Source organism: Mobula birostris, chromosome 5 (genome assembly GCF_030028105.1).
Source record: "Mobula birostris isolate sMobBir1 chromosome 5, sMobBir1.hap1, whole genome shotgun sequence".
Lineage (NCBI taxonomy): Eukaryota > Metazoa > Chordata > Chondrichthyes > Myliobatiformes > Myliobatidae > Mobula > Mobula birostris.
Window position 1 is genome coordinate 205,055,114 of NC_092374.1, and position 26,114 is coordinate 205,081,227.

General features: G+C 50.3%; 1 pseudogene; it reads right to left on the minus strand.

The window, feature by feature from the left end:
- Positions 1 to 6: 6 nt before the first annotated feature.
- LOC140198481 (butyrophilin subfamily 1 member A1-like) lies at positions 7 to 24,795 on the minus strand (annotated as a pseudogene).
- Positions 24,796 to 26,114: the final 1,319 nt, after the last annotated feature.

The window sequence follows — 26,114 nt, forward strand, 5'->3', positions numbered from 1 at the left end:
GGGAAGGGGGTGAAGTAAAGAGCTGGGAAGTTGATTGCTGAAGAAAAGGTGGGAGGAGCGCCAGAGGGAGGTGATGGGCAGGCAAGGAGTTAAGGTGAGAAAGGGACATGGGAATGGGGGAGGGCTTTGAGAAATCAATGTCATGCCTAGCTCCTCCCAACCTGAGCGTGGCCTCATCATGACATGTTGGAATGGGAACGGAAGTGGAATTAAAATGGGTGGACACTGGGAGGTCCTGCTTCTCTCTGGTAGGTGCTCGACAGTTTTCCAATCTATGTCGGGTCGCACCGATATACAAAAGACCACACTGAGAGCACTGGATACAGTAGATCACCAATAGTCTCACAGGTGAAGCGTCACCTCACCCGGAAGGACGGTTTAGGGCCTGGACGGTAGTGAGGGAGGAGGTGCAGAGGCAGGTGAAGCACTTGTTCCGCTTGCAAGGGTGAGGTGCCAAGATGGAGATCAGTGGGGAGGGACGAGTGGACAAGGGAGTCGCGTAGGGACCAATCCCTGCGTTAAGCAGAAGCGGGTTTAAGGGGTGCTTGGTGGCGGGATTCCGTTGGAGGTGGCGTAAGTTACAGAGAACAATGTGCTGGGTGTGGGGGACGGTAGGTGAAGACATGAGTTACCTTACCCCTGGTGGGGTGGCAGGAGGATGGGGCGAGGGCAGACGTGCGCAAAATGGAAGAGATACAGTTGAGGGCAGCGTTGATGGTGGCAGAAGGGAAGTCTTTGGAATGTGGGGAGGAAACTAGAAAACCTGGGAGGAAACCTGCAGGTCTCTGGTTTGTTTTTACACATCTATACTCATATCCTTCTACAGATAAGCAGCAGCGAGCATCCCAACACGCTGCACCCTGCTTGGTACAGAAACTGTACAGATAAGCAGTAGGAATGTCCTTGTAATAGAAACAGCAATGAAGAATCCTGGATCAGTGTGCAACGGTATTCCTGAGTCTCTACCAGGATATGCATGACTGGGCAGTAGTGAAAACTAGGAAGCTACCGCCACAATGAAGGAAGCCCTGAACACCGTCAGAGGTCAAGCTTCATTTGACCCCTGAAGGGCGGACCAAGGACAACTTGGTACCGTACCATAGAGGCTGAAATGAGGATCCTGAACCACACCTGGGGCACATTAGAGAGGACGGCCAAGGACAGGAGAGATGGAGAATCTTCACACAGAACGGTAACTAACTCTGATGTTCTGGGAGGAACTCAGCAGGTCAGCACGGTTTATGGAGAGCATAAACTGCTGACATTTCAGACCAAGACCCATCATCAGGGCCGGAAAGGAAGGGGGCAGAAGACAGAATAAGATGAGGTGAGAGAGAGGAGGCGTACAAGACAGGAACAGAAAGTCGGATTGAAATGGGAAGCCACCTGAGAGCTGCCTCTTGGGGCAGACAGAGTGAAGGAGCTCAGAGAAGGCACAAGATGCTGGGGGCGGGCGGGCACAGCAAGTCAGGGTGTCCAGCCAGTGCCCAAAATTTGGAGTCAAGGATGCAGATGGCTTGGTTGGTCAACAAGGCAGTTGCACCATAAAGATAATGATGTTGGCACTGGAGAGTGTGGGAGAGACCAGTATGTTTCTGGCCATAGTTACTGGTTCTCATAGACAGGACATAACAGCACCTGATGGGTTGGCACGGGATGCCCAAGTACATGAATTCTTTATGCTGAAGGAGCAACTTTACAAATCTTCAGAGACCCTCCTGCTTTGGGAGGTGGAAGAAGGGGAATATCATCCCCTTGAAAAGGCACTTTTCAAACGTATGGAGATGAGAGTTTGTCTCAGTATCGTAGAACAGCACTTTTCCCTCACTGTAGTTGACATATATCCCAATCTTCTGGATCCTCTCCTGGACGGATGGTTTGATGGAGATCTGTGCGCCGGTGGTGTCGTTGACTCTGAACTCCTGCTCATGGCATCCAATGTCCAAAATCCATTGTGTGGATTCAAAGGCATCTCCCCCTGTCTCACTGCCTTGTCCAAGGCTACTCCAGGTCCCATTCCGAGTTGCTTTGCACTTCACCTCCCAAAAGTGTCTGTCGGAGCTGAATCCTTCCTTTCCCAACGCCGCTGTCACGGACTCAAACTCCTTGCTGCTTTCAGCAGGAATCACCTGTTTCATGGCGTGGCTCATAGTGGTCAGATCGGGAGATACCTTCAGGTTCGGGTGTGCAGTCCTCATCGTTCAGTGTCACAGAAACTAGGGAGGAGGAGGGAAATGTTCAAGACAAGATGATGACAGTTAACCAACATCAACATTACACCCCTCTAACTCTGGTGCCTATTCTATTCCCTGTAGATGTGCAGGGAATCCTAGGATTGAAATCTAGGGTGTTCAATCGAGATGATTGGGTTTGTGGCAGAGTAAACCCGGTGGAGGGTTAGACTCTGTTGGTCAGGGATGATGCGTCCTAGCTGTCTACGCTGAAGTTGATAGGCAAGTCAGGACAGTACCATACGGAGAGCAAGTTGTTGCCCACGCAGCAAGCTCCCTTTCTCCACGCAGCTGATGAATCCAGGGAAACGGCAGAGACCGATATTGTTTGGCACCAGCGGCGTCACAGGAGTTGCCTGTCAGCGTTGAACTCATCACAGGACTGCCCTAGGGACTCACCCCACCTCCCACCCCTAGGGATTTACTCCCAAAAGCCCTCCCATGAGTGGGTATAGCCTCAAGGCAGCGGAGGCTTGAGATCAGAGCTTTCCTGCTCTTAGATGGAAAACTGCAGCATTTCTGCATGGAGTGATTGGTTTTAACTGCCTGTAACCTGCCTTTGCCCCTTCTCTTGTCAGTAGAACCTGTTCCCCCAGGCTTCGTAGCTGTGCCACACGTGAAGGCCAGGAGCTGGAATAGGTTGTCAGAGGCAATTTGAGATGCACGCCACTGGCAGCCTTTAATAGGTCGTGGGATCTTATCCCCACTACACCCCCCTGCCCTGGCTATAACAACCTTAGGGAACCGGTGGGGTGGGAACGACATAGCAAGGTGCTACGATCTGGGGAAGGGCCTTGAACCACATCCAACGTCAAATTTCCAAAGGGGAAGTGGTTAAACATGGGAAGCTGAAATTTCCAGGAACGGGTCAGCACAGGCTGAATGGATCACAGCGTCCACCCCGCCGCGAGGTTGCAATGGAAGGTCACCGACACGCATAATCCAGCAGAGACATTCTGAGCAGAAGATCTTACCGGCAACTCTTTTGATTCTTGTAATGGCTGAAAGTCAAAAAAAAAAGGATTAATATGGTCATCACTGACTCCAGAATCTGGCTCTATTATCACCGACATATCTCAGGAAATTTGTTGCTTTGTGGAGGTAGTGCACTGAAACGGCACGGGCAGCTGGGTGGACAGACAGACAGATGGAACGAAAGGTCGAGGAACACTGAGAGTAGACATAGCCGAGGGGTCCCACATCCCATTCCAGGACAGCACAGTGACACGTTGCTCCATCCAATTAGATGACAAAGACTCAACGGGGAGGGGTTCAGTCCTGAGTAGGCTCCCAGGTTGCAGAGAGACACAGCCACCCTAATGGAGCAGATGGAAGTTGGATGCAAGTTTGATGGGACACCGGGTGACATGATGGGTGACAGGATTTCTGCTGCTCAGATGAATATCTGCCAAAGTTCAACAAGACCAAACACAAGTGCAAGATCTTGCTAAAATGTAGAGTGTGTACAGCAGCATCAAGTAATATTGCAGGCGGTCACACCATGTATATAGTCTCCATGATGATAAATCAACAGCTGGAACCCGACCGGCTCCCACCAAGGATGGTGTCAGAGGCACAGGGAACGGACCACCTGAAAGTTCCCTTCAATTTCCACTCCCAACTCAGATCTGACATTGTCACTGGGTCTAACTCCATAACCAGGATGGCCACAGCTGTGCCTTACCCCAACCCACCTCCATGTAAGCAGATCCATATCGCTAGGACTTACCCATTATTGGGGAGAGAACCACGTGATCGTTTCCTGAAAGCTAATAGGCCAAGTGGTTAGAAGATCCACACACAAACTTCAAGTTCTGGCTTGTCACTATCTGCAGGATCTATCCTGAGCTCAATGTATTGATGCAAACATGAAAAGGTACGCCAGCAGCTAGATTCATTAGCAGTTTGAGCAGATTTAGTTTGTTACCAAAGATAGTTCTGTTAAGACTAAGGAATTGTTATGGACCATGAGGAAGAAATCGAGGAAATAGCAGCAGGGGTCGGCCATCTGGCCTGTCGAGCCTGCTCTGCTATTCAATAAGATCATGGCTAATCTGACCATGGACTCATCTCCACCTCCCTGCCTTTTCCATAACCCTGAATGCCCCAACTATGCAAAAATCTACCCAACCTTGTCTTTAAATATATTTACTGAGGTAGCCTCCACTGCTTCATTGGGCAGGAATTCAAATTCATTACTCTTTGGGAAAAGCAGTTCTTCCCTCATCTTCATCTAAATCTACTCCCATGATTTTGAGGCTAGGTGTCCTAGTTCTAGTCTCACCTATTAGTGGAAACAACTTTCCTGCCTCTATCTTATCTATCGCTTCATAATTTTATATGGTTTCTGCAGGCTCCCCCCTCAGTCTTCTGAATTCCAGCGAGTACACTCAATCTCTCCTCATAGTCAAACCCCTTCATTTCTGGGAATCATCCTGTGAACCTCCTCTGCACCACTTCCAAAGCCAGTATATCCTTCTTCAACTAAGGGACAGAAATGCATGCAGTACTCCAGGTTACAATTGGCAGCATAACCTCTCTGCTCTGAATTCAATCCCCCTATGAAGACCAACATTCCATCTGCCTTCTTGATAGCCTGCGGCACCTGCAAACCAACCTTTGTGACTACATGCACAAACACTTCCTAAGTCCCTCTGCACGGTAGCATGCTGCAATCTTTACTATTTAAACAATAACCTGCTCTTTCACTCACAACACGCTGGAGGAACTCGCAGGTCGGGCAGCATCCGTGGAAAAGTTCATGTCGACGTTTCGGGCCGAACCCTTTATCAGGACTGAGCATAATCTGCTATTTCATTTGCCTTCCAAAGTGGATGACCACGCATTTACCAACATTGTACTCTGCCCACTCACTTAACCTATCTATATCTCTCTATAGACTCTCCGTATTTTCTGCGCAATTTGCTTTTCCACTCAATTTAGCATCATCACCAAACTCCGATACACATTACTCAGCCCCCTCTTCCAGATTGTTAATGTATATCGTGAACCGCTGCAGGCCCAGCACTGACCCCTGTGGCACACCGCTCACCACTGATTGCCAACCAGAGTAACACCCATGTATCCCAACTCTCTGCTTTCTATTAGTTAACCAACCCTCTATCCATGCTAATACATCACCCCAACTCTATGCATCCTTATCTTATGGATAAGTCTTAAATGTGGCACCTTATCGAACGCCTTCTGAAAATCCAAGTTATTACTGTCCCCTCTCTATCCACTGTGCTCGTTATATCCTCAAACAGGCCCTGCCTTTGCTGAATCCATGCTGCGTCTGCCTGGTGGATCCATTTCTTTCCAGATGCCTGGCTATTTCTTCTTTAGTGATAGCTTCAAGCATTTTCCCAACTACAGATGTTAAACTAAGTTGCCTATAGTTACCCGCTTTTTGTCTACGTCCTTTTTTGAACAGTGGCCTGGCATTCACCTTCTCCCAATCCATCAGGATCTGCCCAGTCCAGAGAATTTTGGTAAATCATCACCAAAGCCTCTACTATAACTCCTGCCATTTCTTTCATTACCCTGGGACACATTCCATCAGGACCAGGGGACTTACTCATCTTCAGGCTCACTAGTCTGCTCAACACTACCTCTTTAGTGATAGCTATCATATCGAGGTCCTCACCTCCCATCGCATCCACAACATCTCTCTTTGGCATGTTAGACGTGTCCCCCACCGTGAAGAGGCATAGCTAGGGTGCCTGAGACCTTTGCATAGTACTCTACTTGTCACTGTGGAGCGGACAGCCAGTTTGTAAATCAGCAGGAGCAAAGGATGTTGAGAATGGCGAGGGTGGGGCGTGGGACAGGTGGCAGAGAAAGTGTGCTGGGGGTGGGGCGGGGTAGGGGTGCGCAGGTGTAGTTGAGCCAAGCCCTGAGACACCAGACAAGGTCATTTGATTCCAAATAATTGGTTTACTGATCATTATAGAACGTCTCTCTGGTGCTTCCCACTCCCTCCCCCTTTTCCCAACCACGATTCCCCTCTCTCTGCCCCCTTCCCACTCCTAGTCCACCATAGAGACCCATATCAGCATCAGGTTTATCATCGCTCACATCTGTCATGAAATTTGTTTTTTTTTGTGGCAGTACAGAGCAATACATAAAGTTGCTACAGTAAACACGAGAAATTCTGCAGATGCTGGAAATTCAAGCAACACACATCAAAGTTGCTGCTGAACGCAGCAGGCCAGGCAGCATCTCGAGGAAGAGGTACAGTCGACATTTCAGGCCGAGACCTTTCATCAGTTACTACAGTACTGTGCAAAATACACGTGCAATATACACGTGCCTGATTTTTGCACATTTTTATATGTAAATTGGTGGAACATATATTTTCTTATGTGTTGCATGCACTGCTGTCACAAACTGCATGACAGATGCCAGTGATATCAAACTGGACTCAACCACTGCTCACTGCAGCCAGTGCGAGACACGACAGCGGACAGGGGGCGGCAAATGGATGGGCAGGAAAAACCCCTCCCCCAGGCAACATCTTACCTAGATCCTCATGCAGCGTATCTGACAAGAAAAGACACTGAGGTTACTCCGCGTCTCTCACAGATTCCACCCTCTGCGCCACCCCCCATCCCCCCAGCAACTCGGGAATGTGGAGGAAACCAGAATACCCAGAGGAAATCCACAGAGACCACGGCGGGAATCGAACCTGGGTCGGTGATCGTCGGCACCGTGAAACTTTGCGCTAACTGCAGTGCCGCTGAGGGTAAATATTACGACGCAGAACTCAAATCCCTGGAGCCCTGGCTAAATCCCCAGTGCCGGGTACCAACCGCACATTGCAATGGACTGATATGCTCGCCTGTCGCGCAGAGCTTGCTCAGCCCCGTATTCCTGCGGTGAGGGAGTCAGTGGCATTCTTAAAAGCACAAGACATAGGCTGTTCAGTCCAGGGATCATGGCTGATTTATTTTCCCTTTTAACCCCTTTCTCCCGCCTGCTCCTTGTAACCTTGGATGAGCTGATTAATCGAGAACCCATCAACCTGTGCTTTAAATATACCCAATGACTTGGCCCCCTCAGCCACCTGTGGCAATGAATTCCACAAAATCACCACGCTCAAGCAAAAGGAATTCCTCCTCGCCTCTGTTTTAATGGGATGTCCCTCTATTGTGAGACTTTGCCTTTGGTCCTGGACTCCCTCCACTAACAGGAAACATCCTCTCCATATCCACACTATCTAGGCCTTTCAATATTAGCCATCTTGGACAATGTCTCCCATCCACTACATAATGTACTGGTTGGGCACAGGAGTACATTCAGCCAGAGACTCATTCCACCGAGATGCAACACAGAGCGTCATAGGAAGTCATTCCTGCCTGTGGCCATCAAACTTTACAACTCCTCCCTTGGAGGGTCAGACACCCTGAGCCAATAGGCTGGTCCTGGACTTATTTGCTGGCACAATTTACACATTACTATTTAACTATTTATGGTTTTATTACTATTTATTATTTATGGTGCAACTGTAACGAAAACCAATTTCTCCCAGGATCAATAAAGTATGACTATGACTAATATTAGTTAGGTTTCAATGAGACCCCTAAAGTCCAGCATATTCAGGAGCCAGAAGAAAATGTTGCAGCTCTGTAAGACCCTGGTCAGACCGCACCTGGAACACTGTTGTTGACTTCTGGTGGAAGCATGTGGAGGCTTTGGAGTGTGCAGAGAAGGTAAGGTTTACTAGGATGCTGCCTGGATTCGAGAGCATGTCTTGTGAGGAAGGTTGAATGAGCTAGGGCTCATCCCTGTGGAGTAAAGAAGGACAAGAAGGGACTCAATGGAGGAGATAACAGGCGCAGATTAAGTGGACAGCCAGAGACTTTTCCTCCAGGCCAAGGTGGCTCATACAAGAGGGCATCATTTTAAAGGTGATTGGAGGAAATAATAGGGCAGATGTCAGAGTAAATTTATTTATTTATAAAACACAGAGAGCGGCGAGTGTGTGGAACACCCTGTCAGCAGTGGTGATAGAGGCAGATACATTAGGGACACTTAAGAAATTCTTAGCTGGGAATACGGACGACAGAAAATAGAGGGCTATGTGGGAGGGAAGGGTTAGTTTAATCTTAGAGTTGGTTAACAGATCTGCGCTGTAATATTTTGTGGTCTGTGTGAGTACAAGCCTAGTGTTAAACACAAATTAGTAGAACTAAATAATCCATTCCTCCAAAACATTTTGAGATTGGGGAATAAAGTGCCCCATTCTTCCACGTGGGACATTTCCCACCCACTGGAGACTGTTGGGACCATCCCCTGATAAGGCCACGCTCCAGCAAGCAGCTTTCAAAACTACCACCCGTCCTTCCCTAAAGAATCTCAATTACATTATCTTGGCATTCGATGTTTTTTTTATTTTGAGTTCCACCTGCTGCACCAAAATTTAAATCTGTCCCAAATTAAATCTGCCTGTAGAAACAGACTGTCCTGCACTCGAGTTTACTCAGGGTTCATGAGGCGAGGCTCTGCACCGGGACATGAACCTACAGCAACGCATTTACAGCGCCAGTGAGACGGGTTCAGATCCCGCTGCTGTCTGTACACTCACCCAGTAGGGGTCACGACACACCGTGGAATCCGCCATTTTGGCCTGTTGAGCCATGCCACCCAGCAATCCGCTGATTTAATCCTATCTGAGCCACCGGACAATCTACAATGACCTACCAACCAATACACCTTTGGACTGTGGGAGGAAACCACAGCACCCGGTGGAAACCCACACGCACACAGGGGGAAAAAAACCGTACAAACTCGCTCGCAGATGACGCCAGAATTGAACTCCAATGCCCCGAGCTGTAAACGCGTCCTGCTAAATGCTACTCTACCATGGCGCGTGGTCGATAAGTTCTGGGCATTCTGCGTTGGCGCGGGAAGCATGCTGACACTCGTGGGCTGCCTCCATCACATCCTCGGGCTGTGTCTGGCTAGACCCCAGCCGGTTCGGTGCGCACATGGAAAACATTCGTTAATCATTATAAGTCTTTCGACGCTCAAGCAGTCAAAGCTACCCAGCGACCTACAACTTACCTCCCCCCCACCCCACCCCCTGAGCCGTGGAAGGGATCATGCCCCAAGGGGCCCACACCTGGGCTCCCCCACCACAGGAGACATTCCACACAACACAGGCGTCCAGTACGCCTGGCAGAGAGAGTGCCACATCAACCCCTCCCACACATACACCCCTGCTTACCCAGTCTTTTTTGGAGTAAATCTGAAAAAGAAAGAAAATTAATCAGAGACTCTGTCATTCAGTTCTGGGCTAGAAGTGAATTGTCATTTGTTTTTGGGTGTTGTCACTCCCTAAACTGGCAGGTGACATTTCCACTCTCCCAGGAATGGGGCAGAAAGATTTTTTCTGGAGCAATTTTGTTGACCCCATCAACTTTGCATAATTCAGAGAGCACTATAGAACAGAGGCCTTTTGGCCCATCTAGTCCATGCTGAACTATTAATCTGCCTAGTCCCACTAAACTGCCTCAGATCATAGCCCTCCCATCCACGTACCTATCCAAATTTCCCTTAAATGCTGAAATAAGTCCCACATTCACCACTTCTGCTGGCAGCTCATTCCATTCTCACCAAGCCTCTGAGTGAATAAGTCCCCCTCAAATTCACCTTCAACATTTCCCCTTTCACCCTTAATCTATGACCTAAAATTCGAGTCTCATCCAACCTCAGTGGAAAAAGCCTGCTTGCATTTACCCTACCTTTATCCCTCAATTTTGTATATTACTATCACATCTCCCTCATTCTCCTACGCTCCAGGGGATAAAGACCTAACCTATTCAATCCTTCCCTGTAACTCAGGTTCTCAAGTCCCAGCAACATCCGTGTAAATTTTCTCTGTACATTCAATTTTAATTACATCTTTCCTACAGGTCGGTGACCAAAACTGCAAACAATAACTCTAAATTAGGCCTCACAAACGTCTTCCACAATTGCAACATATAACACCCCAACTCCTCTACTCAATACATTGGTTCATGAAGGCCAACGTGCCAAAAGCTTTCAATGGCCCAAGGACCTGTATTTCCAGAACCTCTGGTGACCCCTGTTTCCATCCAGGGGGTCAGTGTGGACATGGTGGAGGATTACAAATACCTGGGGATACGAATTGACAATAAACTGGACTGGTCAAAGAACACTGAGGCTGTCTACAAGGGTCACAGCTGTCTCTATTTACTGAGGAGACTGAGGTCCTTTAACATCTGCCGGACGATGCTGAGGATGTTCTACGAGTCTGTGGTGGCCAGTGCTATCATGTTTGCTGTTGTGTGCTGGGGCAGCAGGCTGAGGCACCAACAGAGTCAACAACCTCATTCGTAAGGCCAGTGATGTTGTGGGGATGGAACTGGACCCTCTCACGGTGGTGTCTGAAAAGTGGATGCTGTCCAAGTTACATGCCATCTTGGACAATGTCTCCCATCCACTACATAATGTACTGGGTGGGCACAGGAGTACATTCAGCCAGGAGCTCATTCCACCGAGGTAAAACACAGAGCGTCATATGAAGTCATTCCTGCCTGTGGCCATCAAACTTTACAACTCCTCCCTTGGAGGGTCAGACACCCTGAGCCAATAGGCTGGTCCTGGACTTATTTCCTGGCATAATTTACATATTACTATTTAACTATTTATGGTTTTATTACTATTTATTATTTATGGTGCAACTGTAATGAAAACCAATTTCCCCCGGGATCAATAAAGTATGACTATGACTAATGCACTCCGCAGTGTCCGACCCAACCATTCACCGTGTAAACCTACCCCGGGTGATCCTACTGAACTGCATTACCTTGTACTTGCCTGCATTTACTCTAATCTGCCAATTTTCCAGCTGATCCAGATCCCACTGATAGTCTTCCTCACTGTCCACTACTCCCCCAATCTTGGTGTCACCTGTAAATTTGCTGACCCGGTTAACCACATTGATATAGATGGTATGCATCGTTGATATAAATGACAAAACAACAGACCCAGCACTAATCTCTGCGGCAGAACACTAGTCACCAGTCTCCAGTCAGAGCAAGACACAGACCCAATGATTAAAAGAAAGGTTGACTCACCCCGTTGTCTCTGTAGTTCGTAAAATTCTAAAGTATCGGGGGGGTGAAAGGGAGAGACACACACAATTACTGTAGGTCCACAACCAGCCATAATCGCCATTACTCCTCCTCTTGGTAAAAATAGTTCCGCCGGGCTTAGAAGCTTAGCCACACTTGAAGGCCAGAAGCTGGACTTGGTTGTCAGAGGCTATTTCAGACGCAGGCTTTTGAGAGCATTTAATAGGTAGTGGGAGCTCGTTCCCACTATCTCCCCCAACCATACCCCTGCCCCCCACCGGCTCTGACAACTATAAGGAACTTTAAAACGCGTCACCTTGGACAAATGGGGCACATCAGCGGTGGTCGGAGGCTGATCTTGCAGCAGGAAAGCGTTGATCTCAAATGTGCACGGCCTTGTGACTATAGCCACTCAAAGCAAAGCCGGAGCCGGCGTCCCGTCCCGAAGACAGTGCTACGTCGAGTTCCATGTTGACTGACAACCCATGCAACACCACTGGTGCCAAACTGTAGCAGTCGCTGGCGTTCCTGCAGATCCTTCACCGGCGTGGTGAGGGGGAGAACCTGCTGTGTGGGCAGCAGCTGGCTCCCCAGGTCCAGATCGCACAGCTCTGGCTCGTGTACCAGCCGTGCCACAGCAAAGACGCAGACAGCCGGGACGCAGCGTCCACGGTCAGCCGGCCGTTCCCACCCTCCCCGGCTGGCACCTCCACCTCTCCGCCACCCCAGCTCATCCCGAAGCAGTCGACAGCCTCCAACCCAGGCCAAACTCCCAGGGAAAGATCGAAGCTTCCGGACACAACATCAAGCCGCCAACCCCACCTCGGGGGTGGGGCCCTGTTGGACCTGGGCCCCCCCTTGCCTCCGGGGCAAAGGAAGCAAGTGTGAACTGTGGGGATGCAACGGGCAAGAAAGGGGGAAGGGTGTAGATACAGTCCCACGTAGGGCAGTAGAGGACCGAGTCCTTGCTGATGCAGTGTGGGCCCATGGGGCAGTTCTGCCCCTACCTATCAAACATTGAAAAGGACTCGATAGAGTGGATGTGGAGAGGATGTTTCCTGTAGTGAGGGAGTCTAGGACCAGAGGGCACAGATAGAGTGGATGTGGAGAGGATGTTTCCTATAGTGGGGGAGTCTAGGACCAGAGGGCACAGCCTCAAAATAGAGGGACGTCCATTGAAAACAGAGATGAGGAGGAATTTCTTTAGCCAGAGGGTGGTGAATCTATGGAAATTCATTGCCACAGACGGCTGTGTGGAGGCCACGCCATTGGGTGTATTTAAAGCAGAGGTTGACAGGTTCTTGATTAGTCAGGGTGTGAACGTTTACGGGCAGAAGGCAGGAGTGCGGGGTTGGCAGGGGTAATAAATCAGCCCGAGGAAATGGCGGAGCAGACGCGATAGGATACACAGCCTAACTCTGCTCTAAGACCTTATGGTCTTAAGGAACCTGAACTACCACCAGTCTGTACATGTGTGGGGGGCCGGGGGTTTGATGGACAACACTGCTGGGAAGGCTCCCACTGCTCAAGTCAGATTAAACAGAGTCCACGGGCACTGACAGACACAACCCCTCCACACTGCAGGGCACGAGCACTGCTCCAGTTCACTTCACAGGGACCAGGAGACCCACGGATATCCCGAGTAGGCACGATCTCTCCCCTACCCTTTGCTTACCTGCAGAGGTCGGCCGCTTCTCAAGACCTGAAAGAGGGAGAGACACCATTAACCGAGGGGAACTCGACCGGTTGAGTGGCGTGGGGGCAACTCCCACCCAGACTCCTCCGACAGCCTTACCCCCGCGTGCCACCCTACCCCAGAACAGCTTCCAACAAGTCAGGGGCAAAACTGGAATCGCCCAAGCTGTGGGGTGGGGGGCAGCTTTCTGCCTCTGCACCCCACCCGCTTCTTCCCCGTTCCCTCTCCAGAACACACAGGAGCAGAATTAGGCCATTTGGCCCATCAGATCTGCTCTGCCATTCTATCATGGCTGATAAATCATCCCTCTCAACATCATTCTCCCCACAAGCTTTGACGCCCTGCATTCGCTCCGCCCATCTTCCCCCACTCCAATCCCCACAGTGCTCCTCCATCCCCCTACCCCCAGTATTCTCCCCACTCTGATCCCCCCACCACCATAACCCTCCTCCCTCACCTTGTTCCAACCCATCCCCAACTCCACCCTCCTCCCACTCCACACTCTCCTCTCCCTCCCTACCCCCTCTGCCTTTCTGCCCCACCCTCATCACCCCATTTTCACACCCGTCAGTCATTCAACCCCACCCACCGTTCACATACACTCCCCCTGCCCCCATCCACCTTCCGCTCCACGCCACGACACTCGCCCTCCCCGTGACGTGACCCACTGCGGAGGAGGAGCCCGATACGCAGAGCGGCATGTGACAAAGGACCGTCCCGACGTCCCCACGCGGGGTGAAGGATGCGGCCAGGACAACTGCCCGCTGGCGACAGAGCTGCGGCCTCCCGTGGGCTAACACAAGCCCAAAACAGGACGTCAAGCAGGCACCCCACCATCCAGGGCAGGTTTTTACCTTCTATGTGCCTCTGGAGACGCCGAAAGAAGAAGTAGAGCCCGATGATGACCGCGATCAGGAGAAGGAAGATGATAACGAATCCAGTGACCCACATGGATACCCAGGGAAAGAATTCATCTGCAGAAACAAACAGGGACAAAAGCTCAGAGTTGTATCCACTGCACCTTCGCGAAACTGTCTGAGTGTCCCCACTCTCCCCACACTCCATCCCTCAGAGTCTGGTAGGTGACCCTCCCGACACGGAGTGTCCCCACTCTCTCCACGCTCCATCCCTCAGAGTCTGGTAGGTGACCCTCCCGACACGGAGTGTCCCCACTCTCCCCACACTCCATCCCTCAGACTCTGGTAGGTGACCCTCCAGACACGGAGTGTCCCCACTCTCCATCCCTCAGACTCTGGTAGGTGACCCTCCCGACACAGAATGTCCCCACTCTCCCCACACTCCGTCCCTCAGACTCTGGTAGGTGACCCTCCAGACACGGAGTGTCCCCACTCTCTCCACACTCCGTCCCTCAGACTCTGGTAGGTGACCCTCCCCACACGGAGTGTCCCCACTCTCTCCACACTCCGTCCCTCAGACTCTGGTAGGTGACCCTCCAGACACGGAGTGTCCCCACTCTCCATCCCTCAGACTCTGGTAGGTGACCCTCCCGACACGGAGTGTTCCCACTCTCCCCACACTCCATCCCTCAGAGTCTGGTAGGTGACCCTCCCCACACGGAGTGTCCCCACTCTCTCCACGCTCCATCCCTCAGACTCTGGTAGGTGACCCTCCAGACACGGAGTGTCCCCACTCTCTCCACGCTCCATCCCTCAGACTCTGGTAGGCGACCCTCCAGACACGGAGTGTCCCCACTCTCTCCACGCTCCATCCCTCAGACTCTGGTAGGTGACCCTCCAGACACGGAGTGTCCCCACTCTCCATCCCTCAGACTCTGGTAGGTGACCCTCCCGACACGGAATGTCCCCACTCTCCCCACACTCCGTCCCTCAGACTCTGGTACCTCCTCACACTCCGTCCCTCAGACTCTGGTACCTCCTCACACTCCGTCCCTCAGACTCTGGTAGGTGACCCTCCCGACACGGAGTGTCCCCACTCTCTCCACGCTCCATCCCTCAGACTCTGGTAGGTGACCCTCCCGACACGGAATGTCCCCACTCTCCCCACACTCCGTCCCTCAGACTCTGGTAGGTGACCCTCCCCACACGGAGTGTCCCCACTCTCCCCACACTCCGTCCCTCAGACTCTGGTACCTCCTCACACTCCATCCCTCAGACTCTGGTAGGTGACCCTCCAGACACGGAGTGTCCCCACTCTCTCCACGCTCCATCCCTCAGACTCTGGTAGGTGACCCTCCAGACACGGAGTGTCCCCACACTCCATCCCTCAGACTCTGGTAGGTGACCCTCCAGACACGGAATGTCCCCACTCTCCATCCCTCAGACTCTGGTAGGTGACCCTCCAGACACGGAGTGTCCCCACTCTCTCCACGCTCCATCCCTCAGACTCTGGTAGGTGACCCTCCCGACACAGAATGTCCCCACTCTCCCCACACTCCGTCCCTCAGACTCTGGTAGGTGACCCTCCAGACACGGAGTGTTCCCACTCTCCCCACACTCCATCCCTCAGAGTCTGGTAGGTGACCCTCCCGACACGGAATGTCCCCACTCTCCCCACACTCCGTCCCTCGGACTCTGGTACCTCCTCACACTCCGTCCCTCAGACTCTGGTAGGCGACCCTCCCGACACGGAGTGTCCCCACTCTTCCCACACTCCGTCCCTCGGACTCTGGTACCTCCTCACACTCCGTCCCTCAGACTCTGGTAGGTGACCCTCCAGACACGGAGTGTCCCCACTCTCCCCAAACTCCGTCCCTCAGACTCTAGTAGGTGACCCTCCCCACACGGAGTGCCCCCACTCTCCCCACACTCCGTCCCTCGGACTCTGGTAGGTGACCCTCCCGACACGGAGTGTCCCCACTCTCCCCCGCCTTGTTCTAGTCTCACCTACCAGTGAAAACAATTTTCCTGACTCTATCTATACCTCTCGTAATTTTACGTTTCTATAAGATCTCCACTCATTCTTCTGAATTCCAGAAAGCAGCTTCCCAGGCGACTCTATCTCTTCTCATAGTCTAACCCCCTCATCTCCGGAATAAACCTGTGAACCTCCTCCGCACTGCCTCCAAAGCCAGTATATCCTTCATCAAGTGAGGAGACCAGAACTGCACGCAGTACCCCATATGCGGCCTCATCAGTACCCTGTATAGTTGCAGCAGAACCTCCCTGCTCTTCAGTTCAATCTCTCTCGCAATGAAGGCCAACATTTCGTTTGTCTTCTTGATAGCCTTCTGCACCTGCAAACCAACTTTTTGCAATTCATGCAATCCGAGCCACTCTGCACAGCAGCATGCTAAAACTTTTTGCCATTTAAACAATAATTTGATCTTCCACTTTTCTTTCCAAAGTGGATGACCTCGCATTTACCAACATTGTACTCCATCTGTCAGACCCCTGCCCACTCACTTAACCTTTCTATATCTCTCTGCAGACTCTCCGTATCCTCTGCACAATTTGCTTTTCCACTCAATTTACTGTCATCAGCAAATTCGGTCCCCTCTTCCAGATTGTTAATGTATATAGTGAACAGTTGTGGGCCCAGCACGGACCCTGTAGCACACCACTCACCACTGATTGCCAACCAGAGTAACAGCCATGTATCCCAACTCTCTGCTTTCCGTTGGTTAACCAGTCCTCTATCCATGCTAATACATCACCCCAACTCTATGCGTCCTTATCTTAAGGATAAGTCTTAAATGTCGCACCTTATCGAACACCTTCTGGAAACCCCAAGTCAATAACGTCCATCTGTTCTCCTCCATCCACTGCCCTCGTTATATCCTCAAATAACTCCAAACAGGCCCTGCCTTTGCTGAATCCATGCTGCATCTGCCTGATGGATCCATTTCTTTCCAGATGCCTCGCTATTTAGTCTTTAATGATATCTTCAAGCATTTTCCCAACCTCAGATGTTAAACTGACAGTTACCTGCCTCTTACCTACATCACTTTTTTTTTTGGAACAGTAGCGTGACATTTGCCATCTTGCAATCCGCCGGGACCTGCCCAGATTTCAGAGAATGTTGGTAAATTAGCACCAAAGCCTATAACTACAACTTCTGCTATTTCTTTCAGTACCCTGGGTTGCATCCCATCAGGACCAGGGGACTTGTCTATCTTCAGGCTCACACTACCTCTTTAGTGATAGCTATTGTATCGAGATCCTCAGCTCTCATTGCATCCATATCATCGCTCTTCCGCATGTTAGATGTGTCCTCCTCTGAGAAAACGGACATATAGTCATAGTCATACTTTGTTGATCCCGGGGGGGAAACTGGTTTTCGTTACAGTTGCACCATAAATAATTAAATAGTAATAAAACCATAAATAGTTAAATAGTAATATGTAAGTATGTAAATTATGCCAGTAAATTATGAAATAAGTCCAGGACCAGCCTATTGGCTCAGGGTGTCTGACCCTCCAAGGGAGGAGTTGTAAAGTTTGATGGCCACAGGCAGGAATGACTTCCTATGACGTTCTTTGTTGCACAAAATAGTCATTCAAACCTTCGGCCATTTCCTCATTACCCAATATCAATTCCCGCTTCTCATCCTCCAAGGGACCCATGTTCACTTTGACCACCCTTTTCCACTTTACATAATTACATGAAACTTGGGCTAATTGGAGCAGGCACTTAATTGGCCCAAAATGTACTACCCCAATGTGTCCCAATTCACTGTATTATGAATGTTTCGTTCACCAAGAAAGTGCTGCGATCAAGAGCAGAGATGGTGCGATTGTACCCGGCCGACCCGCAGAGACCCCCCAGCCCGTGCACAGAGAGAGGCGAATCACTGACCTGGCACGTAGAACTCCGCAGTGAGAGTCCGATTGACGACCGTGTTCTGCACCTGGCAACTGTAGCTGTTCCCAGAGCCCGCTGTCACCTCGACGATGCTGCGCACCTGGGAGAAACCCTTGGGGCTTGTTTCGAAAGAGGTGTGGGGTTCCTGGGGCAAGGCCCTCTTGCTCTGGTCACTCCACGTCACCTTGGGAGTGGGGAACCACTGCTCGGTTTCGCACACCAGCTTGATTCCGTCTCCCGTGTACTGGTGCAGGTCGATGGAGGGCGGTTCACCCACACCTGCAGGGTACAAGGATATCGGGGGCATCAAGGCAAGAAGCAGGCCCAGGGATGATGACGTAGTGGTTAGCACCTCGTTATTATGGCATAGGCAACTTGGGTTCAACTCCTGTCACCCTCTGTAACTACACTATGACCACGGGTCTTTCTTCAGAAGGACCATGGCTGATCTAACTGTGGACTTGGTTCCACCAGTCAACCTTTTCCCCAGAACCCTTCACCCCCGTTATGCAAAAACCTATCAAACTGTTTTAAATATATTTAAAGGTGTATCTCTACTGCTTCCCCAGACTGAATTATACCCTCTGGGGAAAAGTTTCTCTTCATCTCCATCCTAAACCTACTCCCCCAAATCTTGAAGCTTGTATATCCTGGTTCTAGTCTCACCAGCGAAGGCACGTGTGTTTAAAAATAAACATACACTTACATCTGACATCCCACCACCCCCCCCCCCGACTTTCCTCCAATCACGTTAACATTACGCCCCCTTGAATTTGGCATTTCCACCCTGGAGAAAGTGTCTGACTGTCCAACCTATCTGTATCTCGTATCTTGCACGCCTCCAGCAAGTCAGCTCTCATCCTTCCTCAGAGGTCAGAGGTCCTTCCCCCCAGTGTGTGGAATGCCCTGGTAGAGACATCTGGGTCATTTAAGAGACATGGATGAAAGGAAAATGGAGGCTGTGTGGGAGGGAAGGGTTTGATTGAATTGGCATTTATTTATTTATTGAGATACTGTGTGAAACAGACACTTCTGGCTCTTCAAGCCACGCCGGCCAGCAACCCCAGCCTAATCAGTTAACTTACCAACTGGTACATTTATCTCTGGACCGTGGGAGGAAACCAGGACACCCGGAGGAAACCCACACAGCCACAAGGAGAACGTATAAACTCTTTACAGGCGGCAGGTTAGCAAGTTAAAAGGTCAGCACAACATCCTGGCCCAAGCCCATCCACTTCCGGTTTGACACGTTGCACATTCAGAGATGTTCCCCTACACGACACTGTTTGTAACACATAGTCATTTAAGTTACTGTTGCCTTCCTGTCAGCCGGAACCAGTCAGACCATTCTCCTCTGACCTCTCTCATGAACAAGGCGTTTTCACCCACAGAACTGCCGCTCACTGGATGTTTTTTCCCCCAGTTTCTCTCACCATTCTCTGTAAACATCAGAGACTGTTTGCATGAGAACCCCAGGAGATCAGTAGTTTCTAATATTCAAACTACCCCGACTGGCACCAATGACCATTCCACGGTCAAAATCATTTAGAATACTTTTCTTCCCCCATTCTCATGTTTGGTCCGAACAACAACTTAACCTCTTGACCGTGCCTGCACGCTTCTACGCATTGAACTGCTGCCACGTGATTGGCTGATTAGATCTTTGCATTACTGAGCAGGTGCACCTAATAAAATGGCCACTGAATATACATCTTAACTCATTTAAGACAGCCTGCCTCATGTTCCAACTCACCCCTGCCTGTACATTGAAAGCACAGACAGGGAGAAGAGGATGAGGGAGGGGAAGATGGTGGATTTACCTCTTCCTTGGATTGGTGGAAAATGTAAAAGGATCCCGGGGGGAGAAAGAACGGTGTCGGATGGGGCAGTCGTGGAGGTGAGTGTGTTGGGGTACTCACTGGTAACCTTCAGTCTGACATTGGAATCGTGGTTGTTGTCGGGCGCCACCTCGACGAAGCAGTTGTAGCTGCCGCGGTCCGACAGCTTGACACTGTGCAGCAACAGTGAGACGTTGCCTGTGAGGAACTGGTCCTTGAAGAGCTGGGTGCGGCCCCGAAACATGGCACCCTGCTGGTTGTTCTCATCCTGTCCGAAGCGGTGGAGGTGCACCAGGGTTTCGTCCTTCGTCCAGCGGATCTCCTTGTTCTGAAGGTCCATGGCGGGGACCACCTGGCATTCCAGCATCACTTGGGAGCCGACTTGTGCCAGTATCGGATACGGGGAACAAGTCACCTTTAACCCCGCTGCAACAACAAGGGAGCCTGAAATTACTGATGGCATTTGTACACGGCGGTTCAAGATTGTTTAATGACATTTCCAGTACCCAAGTGAAAAGCAAAACAAAACAATAGTTACTCCCCATCCAATGCAGCAGAAAATAGCACAAAAATAAAAACACAATAAACATGAATATAACAGATAGATTAATATACAGAGACTGACTGCATGTCCATAAAGTGACAGACAGGAAATGATAAAGTAGTCATAGTCATACTTTATTGACCCCGGGGGAAATTGGTTAAATAGTAATAAAACCACAAATAGTTAAATAGTAATATGTAAATTATGCCAGGAAATAAGTCCAGGACCAGCCTATTAGCTCAGGGTGTCTGACCCTCCAAGGGAGGAGTTGTAAAGTTTGATGGCCACAGGCAGGAATGACTTCCTATGACGCTCTGTGTTGCATCTCGGTGGAATGAGTCTCTGGCTGAATGTACTCCTGTGCCCAACCAGTACATTATGTAGTGGATGGGAGATATTGACCAAGATGGCATGCAACTTGGACAGCATCCTCTTTTCAGACACCACAGTGAGAGAGTCCAGTTCCATCCCCACAACATCACTGGCCTTACGAATGAGTCTGTTGATTCTGTTGGTGTCTGCCACCCTCAGCCTGCTGCCCCAGCACACAACAGCAAACATGATGGCACTGGCCACCACAGACTCGTAGAACATCCTCAGCATCGTCCGGCAGATGTTAAAGGACCTCAGTCTCCTCAGGAAATAGAGACGGCTCTGACCCTTCTTGTAGACAGTCTCAGTATTCTTAGACCAGAGATATACAGAGATTGACTGCATGTCCATAAAGTGACTGACAGGAACTGATAAAGTAGTGGTGGTTGGGGGTGTGGAGGGGTGGGTTAGTGGGTGGAGGTGTTGATCAGCCTCGGGGAAAGTCACTGTTTTTGAGTCTGGTGGTCCTGGTATGGATGCTACGTAGCCTCCTCCCTGATGGGAATGGGACAAACAGTCCAAGAGCAGGATGGGTGGGTGGGATCCTTCATGATGTTCCAGCCACTAGCACACCTGCCCCTCCACTACCTTATCATTCCCCGTCAGTCACTTTATGGACAGACACTCCTATACCTACTGTCACTTTATGGATAGACATTCAATCTATGTACATAATATATCTCATGTCTTTGATGCAAAGGTCAGTGCATTTGACACTGACCACCAATCAGAGGATTGATGGTGTAGGGGTTAATGGGGGAGATGGGCAGGGGGATGGAGGAAGAGTGGGAGGGTGTGGAGAGACAATGGCAACACCCTCTCCCGTCAAAAACCAATCAGATTCACAAGCACGGTCACCAAAACTGATCCCACACCAGGCCAACTGCACGCGGAAGGCAGGCCGGCCCAGCGCACACTCTTAACAGAGGCGCGAGAGTCACTCACCAGTCTGGACTTGTTGGATGATACCGAGGACGAGGAGGGGCAGCAACATTGAGGTCTCCATCACAGCAAACTGTCACACTGCTGCCTGGACACAGCCTGAAAGGCAGAATTCCCCACCAGGATTGTTATCCAGAACAGGAAGAGCCAATCTGCTCACCCTCATCGCCCCACGAGAAACGGCAGAGTTTCTGCAGACGTGGAAATCTTAAGGAACACACTCAAAATGCTTCAGGAACTCAGCGGGTTAGGCAGCATTTAATGACATAGAAACATAGAAAATAGGTGCAGGAGTAGGCCATTCGGCTCTTCGAGCCTGCACCGCCATTCAGTACGATCATGGCTGATCATCCAACTCAGAACCCTGCACCAGCCTTCCCTCCATACCCCCAATCCCTTTAGCCACAAGGGCCATATCTAACTCCCTCTTAAATATAGCCAATGAACTGGCCTCAACTGTTTCCTGTGGCAGAGAATTCCACAGATTCACCACTCTCTGTGTGAAGAAGTTTTTTCCTAATCTCAGTCCTAAAAGGCTTCCCCTTTATCCTTAAACTGTGACCCCTCGTTCTGGACTTCCCCAACATCAGGAACAATCTTCCTGCATCTAGCCTGTCCAATCCCTTCAGGATTTTATGTTTCAATAAGATCCCCCATCAATCTTCTAAATTCCAACGAGTACAAGCCCAGTTCATCCAGTCTTTCTTCATATGAAAGTCCTGCCATCCCAGGAATCAATCTGGTGAACCTTCTTTGTACTCCCTCTATGGCAAGAATGTCTTTCCTCAGATTAGGGGACCAAAACTGCACACAATACTCCAGGTATGGTCTCACCAAGGCCTTGTACAACTGCAGTAGTACCTCCCTGCTCCTATACTCGAATCCTCTCGCTATAAATGCCAGCATACCATTCACCTTTTTCACCACCTGCTGTACCTGCATGCCCACTTTCAATGACTGGTGTATAATGACACCCAGGTCTCGTTGCACCTCCCCTTTTCCTAATCGGCCACCATTCAGATAATAATCTGTTTTCCTGTTTTTGCCACCAAAGTGGATAACCTCACATTTATCCACATTAAATTGCATCTGCCATGAATTTGCCCACTCACCCAACCTATCCAAGTCACCCTGCATCCTCTTAGCATCCTCCTCACAGCTAACATTGCCGCCCAGGACAGGAATAAACAGTTGATATTTTGGGCCAAGACCCTTCGTCAGGACCGAAATCGATTTCTCTAACTTCCAGTAACGTCTATCCCACCTGTCTTCTGTGCTTTTCCATCCCTCATTCCGGTTCCCCTCTCACCCACCCTTCACCTCCCAGGGTCCCCTTCTCCACAGCTGTCTGAATTCCACAGATTCACCACCCTCCGGCTAAGGAAATTCCTCCTCATCTCCATTCTAACGGACGTCCCTCTGTTCTGAGTCTGTACCCCCGGCCCTAGACTCCCCAACTGTAGGAAGCATCCCCTCCACGTCCACTCTATCTTGGCCTTTCAATATTCGATAGATTTCAGTGAGATCTCACTTCGTTCTTCAAAATTTCAGTGAGTACAGGCACAGAGCCATTAAACACTCATATGTTAACCCTTTCGTTCCCAGGATCATTCTCCTGAACCTTCTCTGGACCCTCTCCAATGCCAGTACATCTTTTCTTCGATAAGGGGCGGAAAACTGCTCATAATACTGACCGATGCCTTATAGAGTCTCAGCATTATATCCCTGCCATGCGAAGTGTCAGCGATTTATTCTCTGGCACTGTAAAGGGTGACACTAACCACTCTGCTACCCTGACAAAGGCGTGTAATCCATCACAGGCCCAACACCTCTCAGCTATCCTGTCTCCACACCCTTTGCTTGCTAGGACAACATTCCCTTGTCCTCCCTTGCACCCGCCTTGGTACATTCCACGCAAAGATTTGGAATGCCTTTCTTTATTTTTACCTGTGGCCTCCCCTCCAGGGAATGGGTCACAGCACAGAAACAGACCCTTCCGCCCATCTAGTTGGTGCCGAACTGTTATTCTGCCTAACCCCATCAATCCACACCCTTCCAAACCCCTCTGATGCGCCTTCGCTCCAAAGGGAATAGCCCGACCTCACTAAAGCTATTCTCTAGTCCAGGCAGCATCCTGGTAAACCACCTCTGCACCCTCTTAAAATCCTTCCCAGCATGCGGCCAGAACAGAATATTCCGGGCGGGGCTGAACCGGGGGTTTTGTAGAGCTGCGAGAGGGGGCACAGCCTCAGGATGGGGGGGGGGCCCTTTTTTAAAACAGAAACGCGGAAACATGTTATTTGGCCAGAAGCTGGTGAATTTGTGGAATTTATTACCCCAGGGCGGCTGTGGAGGCCAGGTCGTGGGGTGTATGTCAGCCAGAGCTTGACGGGTTCTGGATTGGACACGGTCATGGGGGGAAGGCTGTGGAGTGTGGCTGAGGGGGGAATCAGCCAGGGCAGACTAGATGGGCCAAATGGCCTAATTCTGCTCCTAATTCTTGCGGTCGAACATTACCTCTACTACTACTATGGCGACTGGAGGCCCGGGGGCCGGCGTCGGGCTCCCGGCTCCCGGCTCCCGGCTCCCGGCCTCAGTCCGCTAGCTGACTAATGAAGGCCTTCCTAAGCACCCTAGCAACCTGCACGGCGACTCTGAGGGATTCACGGGCATGGACCCTGTCCCCCACAACCCCGTACCCTGTACCCTGTACCCTGCCCCCAAGTTCGACCTTCCACGGTCCGCCGAGCGGGCATACCCGGAAGCGTTCCGGAGCACCGGCGGCTGCAGCCACCACCAGCACCACCACACCGTGTGGGTCCCGGCTGGAGCCCAGACACGGGGTCGAGGGGCCGCTTCCCCCGGCTGCTGCTGGTGGCGGAGGCACCGCCCTGCCGTGTATTTCAGGCGCTGGGCCGGGCGCAACGGGAGCGGATCGCGGATCGCGGCCCCGAGCGCTCTCGGAGCGACCCCGAGTCCCCCTTCTCCCACTCACCCGCTCCACCGCCGGCCTCACCACGGCGCCGCTCGCCCCATTCACTTCCCCCGGTGGGACAGCCGCCCAGGCTTCGGGAATTGAGACGGGCGATCAGTTTCACTTTTGCCTGGTTTGAAACGTCGGCCAAATTTTACAGCGGAAGGGAGCGGCGTCTTAAAGGGATTGTCAGCAGCACGTGAACGGAGAGTGGGTGCAGATCGCACCCATAATGTCCCGCAACAGTCCTGCAAATTCATTTTATTTACAACAGGGCGAAGGGCAAACACCCGAGTAAAGTATTCCCTTCTGTCTACGCGATATCTGTCACCATCGCCGGACGTCTAGGAGTCCCATCGTACCTGCCTCTACCAAAATTCAAAGTACATGATGTCACCATTTATCACCCCATAGATTCATATTCTTGCGGACATTCCCAGTAAACACAATAGAATCAATTCAGATATCTGATGGCGGAGGGGAAGAAGTTGTTTCTGAAATGCATTCTCTCTGGTATTAGGCATTTCAGTCCAGGGAATAAGATTATGAGACCATATAACAATTGCAGCACGGAAACAGGACATCTCGGCCCTTCTGGTCCGTGCCGAACTCTTACTGTCACCTAGTCCCACCGACCTGCACTCAGCCCATAACCCTCCATTCCTTTCCTGTCCATATAGCTATCCAATTTAACTGTAAACGACAACATAGAACCTGCCTCAACCACTTCTGCTGGAAGCTCGTTCCACACAGCTACCACTCTCTGAGTAAAGAAGTTCCCCCTCATGTTACTCCTAAACTTTTGTCCTCTAATTCTCAACTCATGCCCTCTTGTTTGAATCTTCCCCACTCTGAATGGAAAAAGTCTAACCACGTCAACTCTATCAATCCCCCTCATAATTTTAAACACCTCTATTAAGTCCCCCCTCAACCTTCTACGCTCGAAAGAATAAAGACCCAACTTGTTCAACCTTTCTCTGTAACTTAGGAGATGAAACCTAGGCAACATTTTAGTAAACCTCCTCTGTACTCTCTCAATTTTATTGACATCTTTCCTATAATTCGGTGACCAGAACTGTACACAATACTCCAGATTTGGCCTTACCAATGCCTTATACAAATTCAACATTACATCCCAACTTCTATACTCAATGCTCTGATTAATAAAGGCCGCAAACCAAAAGCTTTCTTCACCACCCTATCCACATGAGATTCCACCTTCAGGGAACTATGCACCATTATTCCTAGATCCCTCTGTTCTACAGCATTCTTTAATGCCCTTCCATTTACCATGTATGTCCTATTTTGATTAGTTCTACCAAAATGTAGCACCTCACATTTTTCAGCATTAAACTCCATCTGCCATCTTTCAGCCCACTTTTCTAACTGTCCTTAATCTCTCTGCAAGTTTTGAAAACCTACCTCATTATCCACAACACCACCTATCCTAGTATCATCTGTATACTTACTAATCCAATTTACCAATAGACGCTCTCTATTCATGCTTCTCACAATCTTACAAACTTTTGGCAACACTGCTATTATTTGAAATATAATTGAACTCTACATAACCCTTTATTGAACTCTACGTAACACTTTGTCTATGAATCTAAGAATTAATCAATGTTGCACAGT